This window comes from Protopterus annectens, chromosome 1.part1 (assembly GCF_019279795.1).
Source record: "Protopterus annectens isolate FY-2018-M chromosome 1.part1, PAN1.0, whole genome shotgun sequence".
Classification (NCBI taxonomy): domain Eukaryota; kingdom Metazoa; phylum Chordata; order Ceratodontiformes; family Protopteridae; genus Protopterus; species Protopterus annectens.
In genome coordinates this window covers 1,642,577,122-1,642,592,739 of record NC_056726.1, presented here as the reverse complement: position 1 = coordinate 1,642,592,739, position 15,618 = coordinate 1,642,577,122, and the positions used below count along the sequence as shown (strand labels likewise).

The 15,618-nt window shown below is 39.2% G+C and overlaps 1 protein-coding gene across 1 annotated transcript in view; it reads right to left on the bottom strand.

The window, feature by feature from the left end:
- The window catches only part of LOC122811733 (CAP-Gly domain-containing linker protein 4-like), a 1,328,591-nt gene extending 1,313,225 nt beyond the window's left edge, over positions 1-15,366 (bottom strand). The window contains exon 1 of the mRNA XM_044083780.1: positions 15,238-15,366. The gene's annotated coding sequence lies outside the window, so the exon portion shown is untranslated. The remainder of the gene's footprint in view (positions 1-15,237) is intronic.
- Between the last annotated feature and the right edge of the window lie 252 nt (positions 15,367-15,618).

The following is a 15,618-nucleotide window of genomic DNA, read 5'->3' as shown; positions in this document are numbered from 1 at the left end:
TACCCTACTGGAAAGAGCAGAGTTAACTTGCAAGCTCTAAGAAAATAAGTGAATTATTTATGATGGTGTTTATCTCAGCAAGGAGACAGAATGTCTGCAGCTAGAAATTCTTTCTATTGTCTGGAAATAGAAACAATTCCAGGTTTCAAAGGTAAAAGTGTGTAACTGTTTTATGGCTTCCAGTTCCAGGCAAACTACTAAAAGATAAGTATTTTTGACAGAGATGCTAAATTTTAAGTTTCTGTTAGCCTGGGAACTGAAGGCCGAGGTGTGGAATAGTGATGTCATCCAGCTAACCCAGGAGTAATGTGTATTATTAATTTAAGAACTATCTCTAAGAGAAAGTCTGTGCATTTTGTATTTGTCTTTGGATCTGACAATATCCTCTCATCAGCACTTGTCATGCTCTGTAAGTAAGTCATTTAGGGCATAGTATCTTTTAGATATAGATAGGAATACAGTAAAAATGTGTTTAGATGTTTTCTGTGTTTATTTGAGACTGCCCTGCAATGTTGTTTTAAAATATTTCCTATGGTTCTGAAGTCTGTTGTCACTGTGTTGAGTTATTGAGTATTGTCTTGTTCTTTTATTATTTATTATTAAATATATTTAAACATTTTAATTGTGGCTGGTTTGTTTACAGATATTTAAGCTCTTAGTGTACTTGCATATGTGTTTGGTGACACTGTATAGGCCACTCTTAAATAGCCTTGCTGTTGGTCACACTTACCATTTGGATAATAGTAACATTACACAGTAGAATTGGTCACCCTTTGGGAAGGGCCTTATAGTAGCTGATAAGTAAGGGTGCTTGGTAGCAGTGATTACTACCTTTTAGGTTGGGCAGTAGAGGTCATAGTAAGCCTGTGCCAGCCTTCCCCAAGAGTGTCTGGGTATTTGTATATGAATCAAATCTCAAAGTGTGTGTGTGTGTCAGCTACCTATGCAGGGGCACAACGCACTGGTTAGACAGAGAGGATCCTAGAAGTTTTGGCTTGACCACTCAGCTGAGATCTTAACCCTATAGCTATGCCAATGGGGAGTCTTATTGGGGATCTTGAGAAAGCGGGAGAAACCAGCCCCAGACTGAGTGTGATCTCTGCATGCTCGTGAGGGAAATTGTACTTTACTGTGTGTGTACAAGTCATCCTCCCAATGTGCACGTCCCTCACTGTTATTAGTGGGGATGAGTGAGGCTCGTTGATTACTGGGCCAGTGCAGGGGCATCACATATTAATTGTTTGACAGTGGAAGAATATCCACATCAAATATTAATTGGTTGATACTGGTGAGTTAGAGACATCACATATTAATTGGCTTGTAGTAGTGTGGATATTGAATTCCTGTAGCTTGTGTACAGTAATCAGCCATGCAGTGAACATTCAGAGTTCACATCACAATTGTTTTATTTCTTTTGTTAGCTTAGTTAGTCAGGAAGAGGAAGCAAGCATGTCAGCAGAGGAGTATGGCAAGCTGACAAGGAGCCAGTTGGCTGAGATGTGCCAGGCTAAAGAACTGGTGCATGCCAACCTGACTAAGACAGACATGATTGCAGCTTTAGTCATAACTGCATCAGAGAATAGCAACCAGGAGGGCAATCAGACTTGACATGGAGATGTACAACTGTCAGAAAATGGACAGCTCAGCCTTTCCACAGAGGACTTAAAAATCTGGCTGTAGTTAGAGAGACTTGAGTTAGAGGCCAAGCATTTGGAAATAGAAGCAGCAGAGAGACTGAGGCATCTAGCGATGGAGGAAAATGAGAAACTGTGATGCCTGGATGGTGAGGAGAAGAAGAGGCAGAGTCAACATGAAAAGGAGATGCTGACTCTTCACCAGAGCCATGGAGGTAATGGGGAAGGGAGTAACCGAACCCCAGAAGCAACAAACATCTGTAAATTTCTTCCACAATTTACAGAGGGGGATACATTTAATAGTTTCATTCAAATGTTTGAGAGGGTATGTAAACAGTATGATGTTGACCAAGGGCTCTGGGCATGGTACCTGATCCCCTTCCTCCATGGTAAAGTTGTAACTGTTCTTCCAAACTGTCTGATAATGACTGCTTAAATTATAATGTTGTAAAGAATTCTTGGTTAGAAGTTTTTAAATTAACACCTGTAGCTTAAAGGAAAAAGTTTTGTGAGCATAAACACAAGGCAGATGAAAGTGTGCGTGAATATGTTGCTGAACTAAGCACTTGTTTTCATAAGTGGGTGAGTGTATGTCAGGTCACCACTTTTTCAAGGGCTGGCAGACCTTTTTGTGAGGGAGCAAGCCCTTAGTACTTTGCTGAAGACATGAGAATCTGGTTAGCTGATACACAATGCACTATTGTAGATGAGTTGAGAAAGAAGAAAGACCTATACCTAGTAAGCAGGGCATCACTGCACAGGAAAGGGATACCCAATGCTGCTCATGGGTCTAAGGATGGTGGGCAGCCCAGACTGCCCCAACAGTGTCTGTCAGTAGCTGGGGAAGCCACTAGTCCAGGTACACATCCAGGTCCTAGGGTTAAATGTTTTAAATGCAACCAGTGGGGTCATATAGCATATAGATGTCCATGGAGGCAAGGTAGGGAACAAAAGGTGGTAGACCCAGTAAGTGGGAATGACAAAATGCCAACAGTAGCTTGTCTCGAGACAACAAGGGTATCAAACTACCACAAGAGGTTATATCCTATTTTAGTGAATGGGAAAGAGACCATTGTTAAGGGAGGCACAGCCTCTAACCTAACCATTGTAAAGCCTGCAATGGTTACAAAGGAGCACTTCTTTCTTGGACAGTCTAATCCAGTCAGAGCTTTAGGAGGGACCCCATTCCAAATACTGTTGACTAGGGTTCATCTTGACTGGGATGGTGGAAAAGGAAGCAAGCAAGTAGGTGTATTTGAGGATATTCCTGCAGATGTTCTAATAGGGAATGATTTTGATAATGCAGTACCATGTGTTCATGCAGTTACATGCAGTCAGACTCAAAGACAAACATGTGGGTCTGGTAGCCTGGGGGAGACTCGGACAGACCCCACACTTGCAGCCAGGACTGGTGAGGTGGTTACTTCAGAGAGGAAGTTACCCTGTAGCAGTGATGTTCACTTGGACAGAGTGACTGCAAGGGCAGAGGTGAGTAGTAGTACCCAGGCTGACAGTGAGGCATCACTGTCAGAGGATACTAAACGTCCTGTGAAAGGGGAGCTGGGAAGGGTTACAAAGAGAGAATTCAGACAGGCTGAGCTCTCAAACCCTACATCACGAGGCCTGAGAGAAGTAACTAGTGAGCCACCTGGTTTTCAGGGGAATGGGGGATCTGTGTACTGGGACAAAGGGTTACTGTATAGAGAGTGGACCCCTGAGGGAAGGCTAGAGTGTGAGAGAATACAGCAGTTGGTAGTGCATAGGTCCTACCATCTGATAATTGTAGCCATGGCCCATGATATTCCCTTTGCAGGTCATATGGGCATAAAACATACAAAGCAACACATTATGCAGAACTTTTATTGACCTAGGATTTCCAGAGATGTAATAAGGCACTGCAGGACCTGTGAGCAGTGCCAAAAGGTAGGCAAGGCAGGAGACAAGTTGAAAGCTCCTTTGATGCCTTTGCCTGTAATTACGAAACCATTTCAGAGGGTAGTTATGGATACTGTAGGGCCTGTGAGTACCCCAAGGTCCACAGGGAAAAGTATATCCTAGTGGTAGAGAATATGCTACTAAATACCCTGAGATAGTGGCTCTGTCCTCCATTGAGGCAGAAAAGGTGGCAAATGCTGTTAGAGATTTTCAGCATGGTAAGTTTCCCAAATAAATACTGACTGACAGTGGTGCCAATTTCATGACAGATGAAAGCACCTAAAGACTACCCCTACCATCCCCAGACTAATGGTCTAGCTGAGAAGTTAAACTCTACACTGAAAATTATGCTATTGCCATTTGCAGAGCAGTTTAAGATGGACTGGGACACATATCTGCCCCATCTGTTGTTTGTTACAGTGAGGTTCCCCAGGAATCCACAGGTTTTTCACCCTTTTAGTTGCTGTATGGGCATAAGGTGAGGGGAGCCTCTAGATTCAATTCAAGATGAGTGGGAGGGTGAGTGTGAATCCCACAACGAGTCAGTTGTAGCATGTGTCCTAAACCTCAGGAAAAGGCTCAGGGAACTCATGGGGTTGACCCAGGAGAACCTGGCAGAAGCCCAATAGCAGAAAAAGGCCTGCCGTGACCAAAATACTTGAGCTAGATAGTATGCTGTAGGGCAGCAGGTATCGGTTCTCATTCCTGTCTGACACACAAAGCTGCAGATAGCTTGCAAGGGACCCTACAAGGTGATAAGGAAGGTCAATGATGTTAACTACATGGTGGAACTGCTAGGCAGGAGACAGGGATACAAACTGTACCATATTAACTTAATGAAACCTTACCATGATAGAGAGGCCCTTTTGCTGAGTATTTTCAGTGGATTGCAGGAAGAGTCTGAGGGAGATCTGATGACTGATCTCCTCAGTGAGGCTCGGACTGACACCTCAGTGGAAGGGCTAGCAATGTCCCAGCAGCTATCTCTTACCCAGGTTCGAGAAATCTGTGCAGTGTTACAGGCATTTGAGGACACGTTCACTGGAATCCAGGGTGCCCACAGCTGGTGCAGCACCATGCAGATACAGGACCCCAAAGGACTATTAGGCAAGCTTGTTATAGGGTGCCTGACAGAGTCAAACAGAGTCTGAGGGAGGAGATACAGGAAATGTTGGAACTAATGGTAATTCAGGAGTCCAGCAGTCCCTGGGCCTCCCCCATAGTGCTGGTACCAAAGAAGGATGGCAGCACCAGGTTGTGTGTGGACTACAACAAATGACATAGTCCCACAGAGTCAGATGGTTACCCCATGCCCAGCACAGATGAAGTGCCAGAGCAGCTGGGTGGGGTCTGAGTATCTTACCACCATTGATTTTACCAAGGGTTACTGGCAGGTGCCCTTGACTCCTAGTGCTAGAGAGAGGTCAGCCTTTGTGACTCCTTTTGGCTTGTATGAGTTCACAAAAGTTGCCCTTTGGGATGAAAAATGCCCCAGCCACTTTACAGAGGCTGGTAGATCATATCCTATCAGGAGCAAAAGATTTTGCCCTTGCTTACCTAGATAATATTGCCATCTACAGACATTCCTGACAAGAGCACCTTCAGCAGGTCAGGGAGGTGCTCGGCAGACTACAGAGGGCAGGGTTGATGATTAAGCCCAGCAAATGTCAGGTAGTCATGGACATAGAGTGGAGAGTTGTAAGATTAGGCCAGAACCTGCCAAAGTGGAAGCCATTCAGGCATGGCCTGCACATGTCACCAAAAAACAGGTGAGGCATTTTTAGGGACAGCAGGGTACTACAGAAAGTCTGTCCCCAGTTATAGTACATTAGCTGCTCCCCTCACAGACCTGATAAGGAAAAACAGGCCAGAAAAGGTAGTGTGGACCCCAGCATGTGAGCAGGAATTCCAGAAGTTTAAATGAGCTTTGGGAGGCCCACCTGTATTAGCCAGTCTGGATTATAGCAAAGAGTTTGTTGTGCAGGTGGATGTTTCAAACCATGAGGTGGGGCTGTACTTAGCCAGATTTCTTCAGAGGAAGATGCGCACCCAGTGGTCTATCTCAGTCATAGGTTCCAACCCAGGGAGGAATGCTATGCAGCTGTAGAAATGGAATATTTAGCCATAGTGTGGGCACTGCAGAAGCTTCAGCCTTATCTGTATGGAAGGAAATTCACTGTAGTTACAGACCACATGGCTACATTGAGCCAGCCAGCAAAATGCCAAATTACTAAGGTGGAACCTAAGATTGCAAGCATATGATATGACATTGCAGCACTGCAGTAGGGTTAGCAATGCCACTGCAGACGGGCTCTTAATACAGGGAATGGGGTAAGGTATTCCCAGATAGGCTCAACCCTCTCAAGTAATGTATCTCAAGGGTCACTTGAAAAACTAGCTTGTGTTCTCATGGTGAGGGGAGAATTGTCAAGGCTGCCAGCCCAGCTAGCTAGAATTTTGTAAATAATTCTATGTTATTTGTGAATAGTAATATGGTTTGTATGCTTGAAATACAAATGTAAGAAAACTATATGTTATGTCAGCCTGTATGTTATGTGCTGAGCTTCAAGAATGCAACTACAATGTACTCTACTAGAAAAGAACAATGTTAACTTGCAAACTCTAAGAAAATAAGTGAATTGTTTACGATGGTGTTTATCTCAGCTAGATGACAAAATGTCTGCATCTCAAAATTCTTCCTATTGTCTGGAAACAGAAATAATTACAGGTTTCAAAGGAAAAAGTGTGTAACTGCTTTATGATTTCCAGTTGCAGGCAAACTTTGAAAAGATAAGTGTTCTTGACACAGAGGTGCTAAACTGTAAGTTTCTGTTAGCCTGGGAACTGAAGGCAGAGGTAACAAATAGTGATGTCATCCAGCTAACCCAGCAGTAATGTGTTATTATTAATTTAAGAACTATCTCTCAGAAAAAGTCTGTGCATTTTGTATTTGTCTTTGTATCTGACAACATCCTCTCATCAGTACTTGTCTTTCTCTGTAAGTAAGTCATTTAAGGCAAAGTATCTCTTAGATATAGATAGAAATACAGTAAAGATTAGTTTAGATGTTTTCTGTATTTATTGAGACTGTCCTGCAATGTTGTTTTAAAATATTTCCTGTGATTCTGAACTCTGTTGTCACTGTGTTGAGTTATTAAGTATTGTCTTGTTCTTTTATTATTTATTATTTAAATATACTGCGGTGGTGGTGCTGCGGTAGCATTGTTGCCTCACAATAAGACGTTGTCCTGTTCGATTCTCAGCTAGAGCGTCTTCTGTGTGGAGACATGCGTGAATGGGTATACCTTCGTTGAAGGTTGTGCATCAAGGCCGGCAACTCGGTACGTAAAAATCTGCTGCCAATCATTAGCGGACCAGAGTTCTGCTGTGGTGACCCCTAACCGGGAAAAGCCGAAAGACACAACAACAACAACAACATTAATGGTTTGTTTAGAGATATTTAAGCTCTTAGAGTACTTGCTTATGTATTTGGTGACACTGTACAGGCCACTCTTAAATAGCCTTGCTGTTGGTCACACTTACCATTTGGATAATAGTAACACTGCACAGTAGAATTGATCACCCTTTGGGAAGGGCCTTATAGTAGCTGATAAGTAAGGGTGGTTGGTGGCAGTGATTACTACCTTATAGTCTGAGCAGAAAGGACATAGCTAGTAAGCCTATGCCAGCCTTCCCCAGGAGTGTCTGTGTGTTTGTATATAAATCAAATCTCAAAGTGTCTGTGTGTCAGCTATTTGGCAGGGACACAAAGCACTTGTTGGACAGGGAGGATGCTATGGGTTTCTGCTTGACCACTCTCCTGAGATCTTAACCCTATAGCTGAGCCAGTGGAGAGTCTTACTGGGGATCTGGAGAAAGAGGGAGAAATCAGTTCCATACTGACTGTGATCTCTGTGTGCTCATAAGGGAAATTGTACTTTACTGTGTGTGTACTTGTCATCCTCCCAATGTGCACATCCCTCACTGGTATTAGTGGTGAGGATTGAGGTTCCTTGATTACTGGGCCAGTGCAGGGGCATCACATGTTGTTACAAACAAGCAGAATCACAGATGCTGCTGTTGTTACCTTGGTATTGCAGGTCCCGCCATGCCTGAGCTGTATTGAATTTGTTGTCAGGAGTGAAAAACAAATGACATGCCACTGATCTTCTAAAGGTGGTACTAGAGATGAGGGTGTTATGGTGTTCATTGACTGCTCAGATGAATGTTATTTTCCTGTGCCACTGGCATACAATAAAATTAGTCAAACTTAATCACATTTGTATGGTCATGCCCAGTGTGTAGCCTGTCAGTCACCTTCAACTTCTTAGTGCCTAACAAGCTATCTGTAGCTAAAGGTCCAGCCATTACTATAGGATAATAGCACTGTAACATTACTCATTTCCATGACTTGTACATGGTAGCCACCCTCTTTCAATTAGACCTCTGTCTCCCAGATGAGTAGCTGGAATATTGGATGCACAGCAATACAAAGTCATCTTAGTGCCCCTTAAATAATTTCCCTGCATTAGTGGGCTCACTTTCTTTGCACACAACTCATTTTAGCTGTATTTATTTATTTAGTTAGTTAGTTAGTTATTTACTTACTTATGTATGTATGTATGCACATTTGTTTGTTTGTTTGTTTGGTTGTTTGTTTACTGGGGTAGTGCACTGATCAATACTGACCAATTTCAGGCTCAGCCTGGGTGAAATGCAAAACATTTTGCAAACAAAAAACAGAAATGTAAGCAACAGCACAGTAGTTCAGACTAATTACATAGGAACTGTGTATATACATTCTAGAGAACAAGCACAGAGCAATGCACAATCAAATAGTCTGTAATGTACACTATAGACATTAGTTTCGAAAGTGGGTCAATCTTCAGTGAATCTTGAGAAAGGAGTTTTTCTGTTTCTTTATCTCACTGTAACCTAAAACTGATTGCTGCTGAATGATGAACACTGTTTAATATTTCAGAATGTTTTGTACTACTACTGCTAATATTACTACTAGTCCTACTACTGCTGCTGCTACTATTGCTACTACTACTACTCCTACCACTGCAATTGCTACTACTCTTGTTACTACTAGTACTACTGTTCCACCTCCTTCTACTACTGCTACTACTACTATTACTGCTACTGCTATGGCTGCTACTCCTGCGATTACTACTACTGACACTACTTCTATTATTATTGCTACTACAAATACTGCTACTACTGCCCCTACTGCAGCTACTACTACTATCATTACTACTCCTATTACTACTACTGCTACTACATCTACTATTACCACTACTACAACTACTACTACTACTCTCCTGCTACTGCTACTATAACTACTACTGTAACTATTATTTGTCCTGCTAGTGCTACTACAACTCCTACTACTACTGCTACTACTATTCCTCCTACTACTATTACTACCACCACTACTACTACTTATAGTGCCACCTGCTACTACATATTACCACCACTACTACTACTTATAGTGCCACTACTACTGCTGCTATTACAAGTATTACTACTACAGCTTATACTACTACCATTACTGCTATTGTTTCGATTACTGGTATTACTACTACTAGTATTACTAATACTACTACAACTACAAGTACTACTGCTACTACTATTACTACTACTACTATTATTACCACCACTACTACTACTTATAGTGCCACTACTACTGCTGCTATTACAAGTATTACTACTACAGCGTATACTACTACCATTACTGCTATTGTTTCTATTACTGGTATTACTACTACTAGTATTACTAATACTACTACAACTACAAGTACTACTGCTACTACTATTACTACTACTCTACTACCACTGCTACTACTACTAATATGACTATTATTACTACTAGTAGTGTACTGTGCTTTGCCTGGACTATATGAATGAATGGGATTATTTTCTTATTTTGTCACTCAGTATAAAGTGTCTGAATACAGTTTATGTTTGAACTTTGATACCCTAATTGAAATGGAAGCAATCTGCTAACCTCTGAAATTTGTGAGCATACTGGATGTAATCATTCCTTAAAATAAACAGTCACTGCAACACTTCATATGATCGCTAAAATGTGTGATACCCCCTGCTATCTCTCAATAATAGTTTTTATTTATTTATGCATTTATTTATTTATTTACTGGGCAGGTAGACTGGTGAAAATCACCCTTTTCAGCCATGTCACAATCCATTATATCCAGTTTAACCAATATAATAACACTGATCCATTGTATTTTGCAAATTAATATGGAAAATAATTAATTAAACACCCCATGAAATCTGATATCCTGCTTGTTTCCTAAGAAAATAATAAATAGGATAACACTGGCATGTTGCACATTTCTGGACTTATAATGCCACCTGAAATACTGTTATCCTTGGCTAGGGAAGAATCAAATTTGCAAAACATGACATGATTAAATGTTCCATTTAACCCTATTATAAGCATTTATTGTAGTACATTTACAGACCAAATGGTACTGTTCTCCTTAGTTTTTTATTTAGTTTGAAGATACATTTGTCTCACGTTATCATATATCTTGCCTTGTCTTGCAAGCTTCTAAAAAGGACAAAATGCTAGTCCACTGATGGGTGTTATTTGCTTTTGTTCTCTTATGCCATTAATGTCCCCAAAACCTTGCAGCAGTGCCCACCTAAAATCTGTCATTATTGTGTAGTATAATGATAGTCCCTTGCTGTATGACCATTCCATGATACTTCTGTTCTGAAATCATGGCCAAGAGTGGCACATGTAAAGAACCCAGAAGTGTTTGCATTTTACTCCTGCTGTAAATCTCTCTCTCACACTCTCATTTTCTCATTATAACTCAAATTCATTCAAAAAAATCAAGAACCATTGTGTTAGGAATATACACATGCATAGACATTGACACACAAATATGTGCATGCACATACACAACGTGTGCAAGACCATGCACAGAAACAAATGTATGAGCATTCACACACAGTCTGCAATCTGAGCAGAGTGCTTATTTGGCATTATGAAGTATCATCCTCCCCATCGATTTTTACTCTATCTCTCTGTCTCTGTTGTACCCTTTTTGGTGACTCATAAAGATCATAAACCCCAAAAAGTGAACTCCACACAAAACATTCTCACATTACTTGTGTTTCATGCTGTGTGCTTTCATTGTCTCTGTCTCTACTTTTCTGGCCATCTTTCTTTCTTTCTCTCACTCTCAATCTCTCATCTCTGACCCACCAAAAAAAAAAAAAAAAACATAATTCACATATTTACTTTGCAATCTAACTTTTCTGATAATGTTCAGACTTCATCTGGCAAATATAGTTCTACCTCTTCATGTTCACATCTCTTTATTGGTTTAAAAATATTTGCACAGCAATCTATTGCAGCCATAATCAAAAGATTAAGAATGTGAGCTGCTAACAAGCTTAATCCTATAATACAATGTTTGCTTTTCCATTTACCTACTGCATTTCTTTAAGCAAATCACTTAAGCAGACATTTCTGAAGTGAACTCTAATAAGCAACTAAATGCTGGTAGGAGATATGTAAAAAGGCATTACTAAAACTAGTGCCTTGAGTTCTTCAAAGGAACCTATGAAGACTTTGCTAACTCGAGGTGCTACATCTAATAAAGTCTTTTTATGTATCTCCTACCAGCATATGACTGTTTATTGGAGCTATTATTGTCTTTATTTTTTGACATGTTCTCAAGATACCTCTTCAAAGAGTCTTATGCTTAATGTATTTATCTAACTAAAAATTAAAGTAAAATAACTACAGAAATGTCATCATAACTGTTCTCAGAGCTGATACTACACCTTATTTGCTATATACTTTGTTGTGCCCCTTTAAATCACCATTGCTGACTGACAAAAGAAAGCCCTTAGTGGTCCATATTAGACATATTTTCTCACAAGTTTCTTCAGCGCTACTAACATACTTCCTGTTCCGTCATGTGTTGTCACTCATTCTCCTCTCACAGATGCTTGTTGACTTTAAAATAAATACATCAGTAGTCCATAGTCACATCTCCACCATAGTGTGTTGGTTCTCTATCATTTTAAAGCACCAGTCATGCATGAGTTAGCAAAGTATCCCTTACCCTGCAGGGACACACAACTTACTTCAACACTATGTTGAACTGTCCCTCAGTCCAACCTGTGACATATAAGGGAAGGCAACCACAAGCTGTCTTTCTTTCTTTATTCATTCATTCATTCATTTATTTTTTTATTTACTTGTGTATTGCTAGTTTCAGTGACTTTTTCCCCTTCGGGGAGCTGTTTAACCTGTATTACTTTCATGAGCTGCCATTCACCTCCTACTGATGAGCACTGCCCAGCTACATTCCCCTTTTCCTTGCATGACTTTGGGTGAAGTAATAACTATTGAAATCCTTCAGGCCTTTTTTTCAGCTACTGAAACTTTTAACTTTGTCACATTTTTTTAAATATTTCTGCTTCTTCTTCATTGTTATTCATCTCTTTCAATGACATCTGCCCTGCTTAGTATGTACAGCTCATGAATAACATGCCGCAAATGTAGTGATATGCTTTAAACTTGATAGAAGGATGTAAATATCCATAATTTGAACTATTTACACTAATTTGTTTAATTGTCTTTGTAGCCTTATACTTGACTTGGATTATATTTAATTAATTAGAAGGCATCTCACTAGTTAATAATAACAACTCATCCATGCAAGATTATAATACTTTTTGTATTCATCCCTTCATTTAGGCTTGCTTAATAACAACATATGGCTATTTAAGTGTAATGAACATTTTATTACATTAAAGCTAGCTTTAGACACACATTATTAAATCATTTACTCATGCATACAAGTGCATTCCATGAACTAACTATATGACGATTTATAGATTCCCACTGTCATTACACTATTACATGATAACTACATTATATGGTGTTAAGAAAAAGAAAAAGAAAATACAAGGATCGTGAAAACGGAACTCCACTGAAGTAAAAACAGATACTATCACAAAAACACGAGGTGTTCCTGTAGGCAGAAAAGCAGAGCCTATACACTCTCAAATAAAAGCAAATTAATTTAATATAGTAAGTGCTATCATGGTTATTAGAACCGCTTCATCAGACATCACATTCAATAGAACATAATTAGTTATATTCAAACTGCCCAATCAACATCAGCAGATAATAAATTAATTAATTACTATATCAAAGTAAAAAAATGTTTAAAGCAATAGTATCTAAGAACTAAACACTTAATTGACTCATACCATATAAGTTCATATTATATAAAAACACATTAAATACAAATATATATATATATATATATATATATATATATATATATATATATATATATAAACATATAGAAAATATTAAAAGTTAATGTTTAAGAGGTCTCTGTTTCAAAAAATGGTTTTAACGAGATCATATCATTTAACTCAGGGGGGGTGATCAGATCTAAAAAGCAAAATCCATTTCTGTTCAGAAGACTCTTTCTTACTGCATATTCTGTGGGGCATACTATATTGGTAAGACTAATCGCTCTTTTAGAAAGTGAGTGCTAGAGCATTTAAGGGACATTAAGAATAATAGAGAAACTAATGCTTTGGCCAAACGTGATGTCAAGCAATGAACAACATCTTTTTAGATTTTTTTGTATTGGAAATCGTACAGAAAGTATTAGGGGAGGTGACATTCAGGCTGAGAAGCGGTTCTAATAACCATGATAGCGCTTACCATATTAAATTAATTTGCTTTTATTTGAGAGTGTATAGACTCTGCTTTTCTGCCTACAGGAACACCTCATTGTTCTTTTGTGACATTATATGGTGTTGCTCAACAGCTGACAAGGAACTGTTCATTTTAAATCTCACTCCTGTTTTCCATGTATTATCTTCTATATATTTTATTCTTTGGAACAAGGTTATCCCAGCTTGAATTATTTTTACTTTTACTGTGTTTGAATCCAAATCCCAATGATAAGAGGAGTTATGTATGGTCCTGCCTGCAAATATATACATTTTCTAAGATGATACCTTGATGGTATATCTTAGCAGTTAAATTTCCTTGTCATACATACTGCAGTTTGAGAAAATACTGCCCTGCCACAGCCTCCCTTCCATCTAGGGACTGTGTGTCATTGGGCAGAACTAAGTATTGTAGGTAGGGTCTGGCACCTAGGAGGGGTTCAGTCATTGATCAGTTATCACCGGTTGAGGAAAAAGGCTAGACAGGGGCCAACCAGGGAGTCTAAAACCAGAGATGCATCCAAGGTAAGTCTCTTTCACTGGAACTGGTGAAGCAAGTAGTCCCTCCTCCCACCTAAGGAAAAGGGTTTAAGGGTGAAGGACTAAGTGTTTCAAAGTGATATGGCTGGCACCCCTTTTCAATCCTTAATAAATGATGGGTGAAAAACAGTGCATGCTCACTAGAGTGGGGGCCATTTATATGAATGTATACCAGGAAAGAATGCTACTCTTAATGGTAATCAAGTTGGAGGAAACAACATAATGCAGAAAAGAATGACATAATGGTCATGTGGTTCAAAGAAACTGAAAGGGTAAAAGTGTGCTGGGTATGTACGGTCCATTCTCTGTAGTGGTCAGTACAGCTGCCAGAACACTTCTGCTCATTTTGTTGGTGGAACTTACCTCTTGGGTTCAAAGTTATGTAACTCTCACTCACAAAGAATTCATGTCAGATGCTGCAACTCTGAGTGATTGTCATATAAAAACTGAAAGATTGCATTCTAAATTTATCAGTGGGACAGAAAGCTATGCAGGGAATTTTGAGTTGTAAGGCCTGATACACTGAAAAATGATAAATGAAAATAAAGATTCATTAATTGCAATGCATATCAATAAATATAGTAACTGATGCTAAAAGTGATTGAATTGCAAATAAGCATGTAATCCATCCACCACATAAAACTGGACATAGACACATAAGTATCAACAGAGAAACAAATAAATTATATACAAAGGTTCTTTATATCTTATTCTTTCATATTAAGTTGTCTATACTACTCACATAGTCATGTAGAAAACAGTAATTTTATATTGTTACGGTAAGAGACTGGTAAATAAATATCTTAACATACATACTATTCAGTTGTCTGTATATTCTTCTCCTTAATATCTTCTCAGTGAAACAGTGTCCCAGTAGTCAAAAAGGCAAGGAATCTTAATCTGCCTGAGTTTTATAGGTATTAAAACAAACCAGACTGAGTAGGGGGGAACTCTGTCACTAAAATGTCAATTATTGTGTTATTCATTTTCTGAATCTATCACTATCTCATGTTTTTTAAACCATCCATCCTCAGAAACAGGTGTGGATACTGCAGCCAGAAGGCCATGTCAAATGTTGTCAAGTAGTAATTAAGACCGAAAAGGCAGCAAATACCTCAGCACTTGTAAAAATGAGAAACAATGAGAAACAATGTATTGCAATGCAGAAGATAGTTAAATTCAGCTAAAAAGCATTTTCATTCTTCCTTTACTGATGCCAGGAGGCACTGAAATATAATTATTAGGTCAGTTTACCTGCTTCATGAAAAAAATGCCAGGTATGCACATAAACAAAGCAATTAGCTTAATGCAGAATTAACCCATCAGGATTGTAAAAATGGATTTATTTTAGCAATTCAAAATTATATATCATTTTGCAGCCTACCTTTAAAAAGGAATATTACACAGGCAACTACTTTCTCCAGAGAAGTTCAAAATTCAGACTTTATATAAGTGGATTCCTTTCTATGAGTTCTGACTACAGATAAGTTGCATTAGGTCTACAATGCACATGACTGCATTAGTATTCCACAGTAATGATAGCAGAGCTTGTCTGTGCTTAGCTGAACAGCATGACCCTGTGCATGTATACAAGCCACGCTGTTGCTAGGTCTGCCTATTAACCTCTTGAGTGCCTGACTCATAGTAAACAAACTACTTGTAATCCTATTGGATGAATGGGATTAACCTAGCAGAGATTAGTGTTGGGTATGTTCTCCATCTGTTTCCAGTCTGCTGAGCAGATAAAAAGTCCCATAGTGTCAAA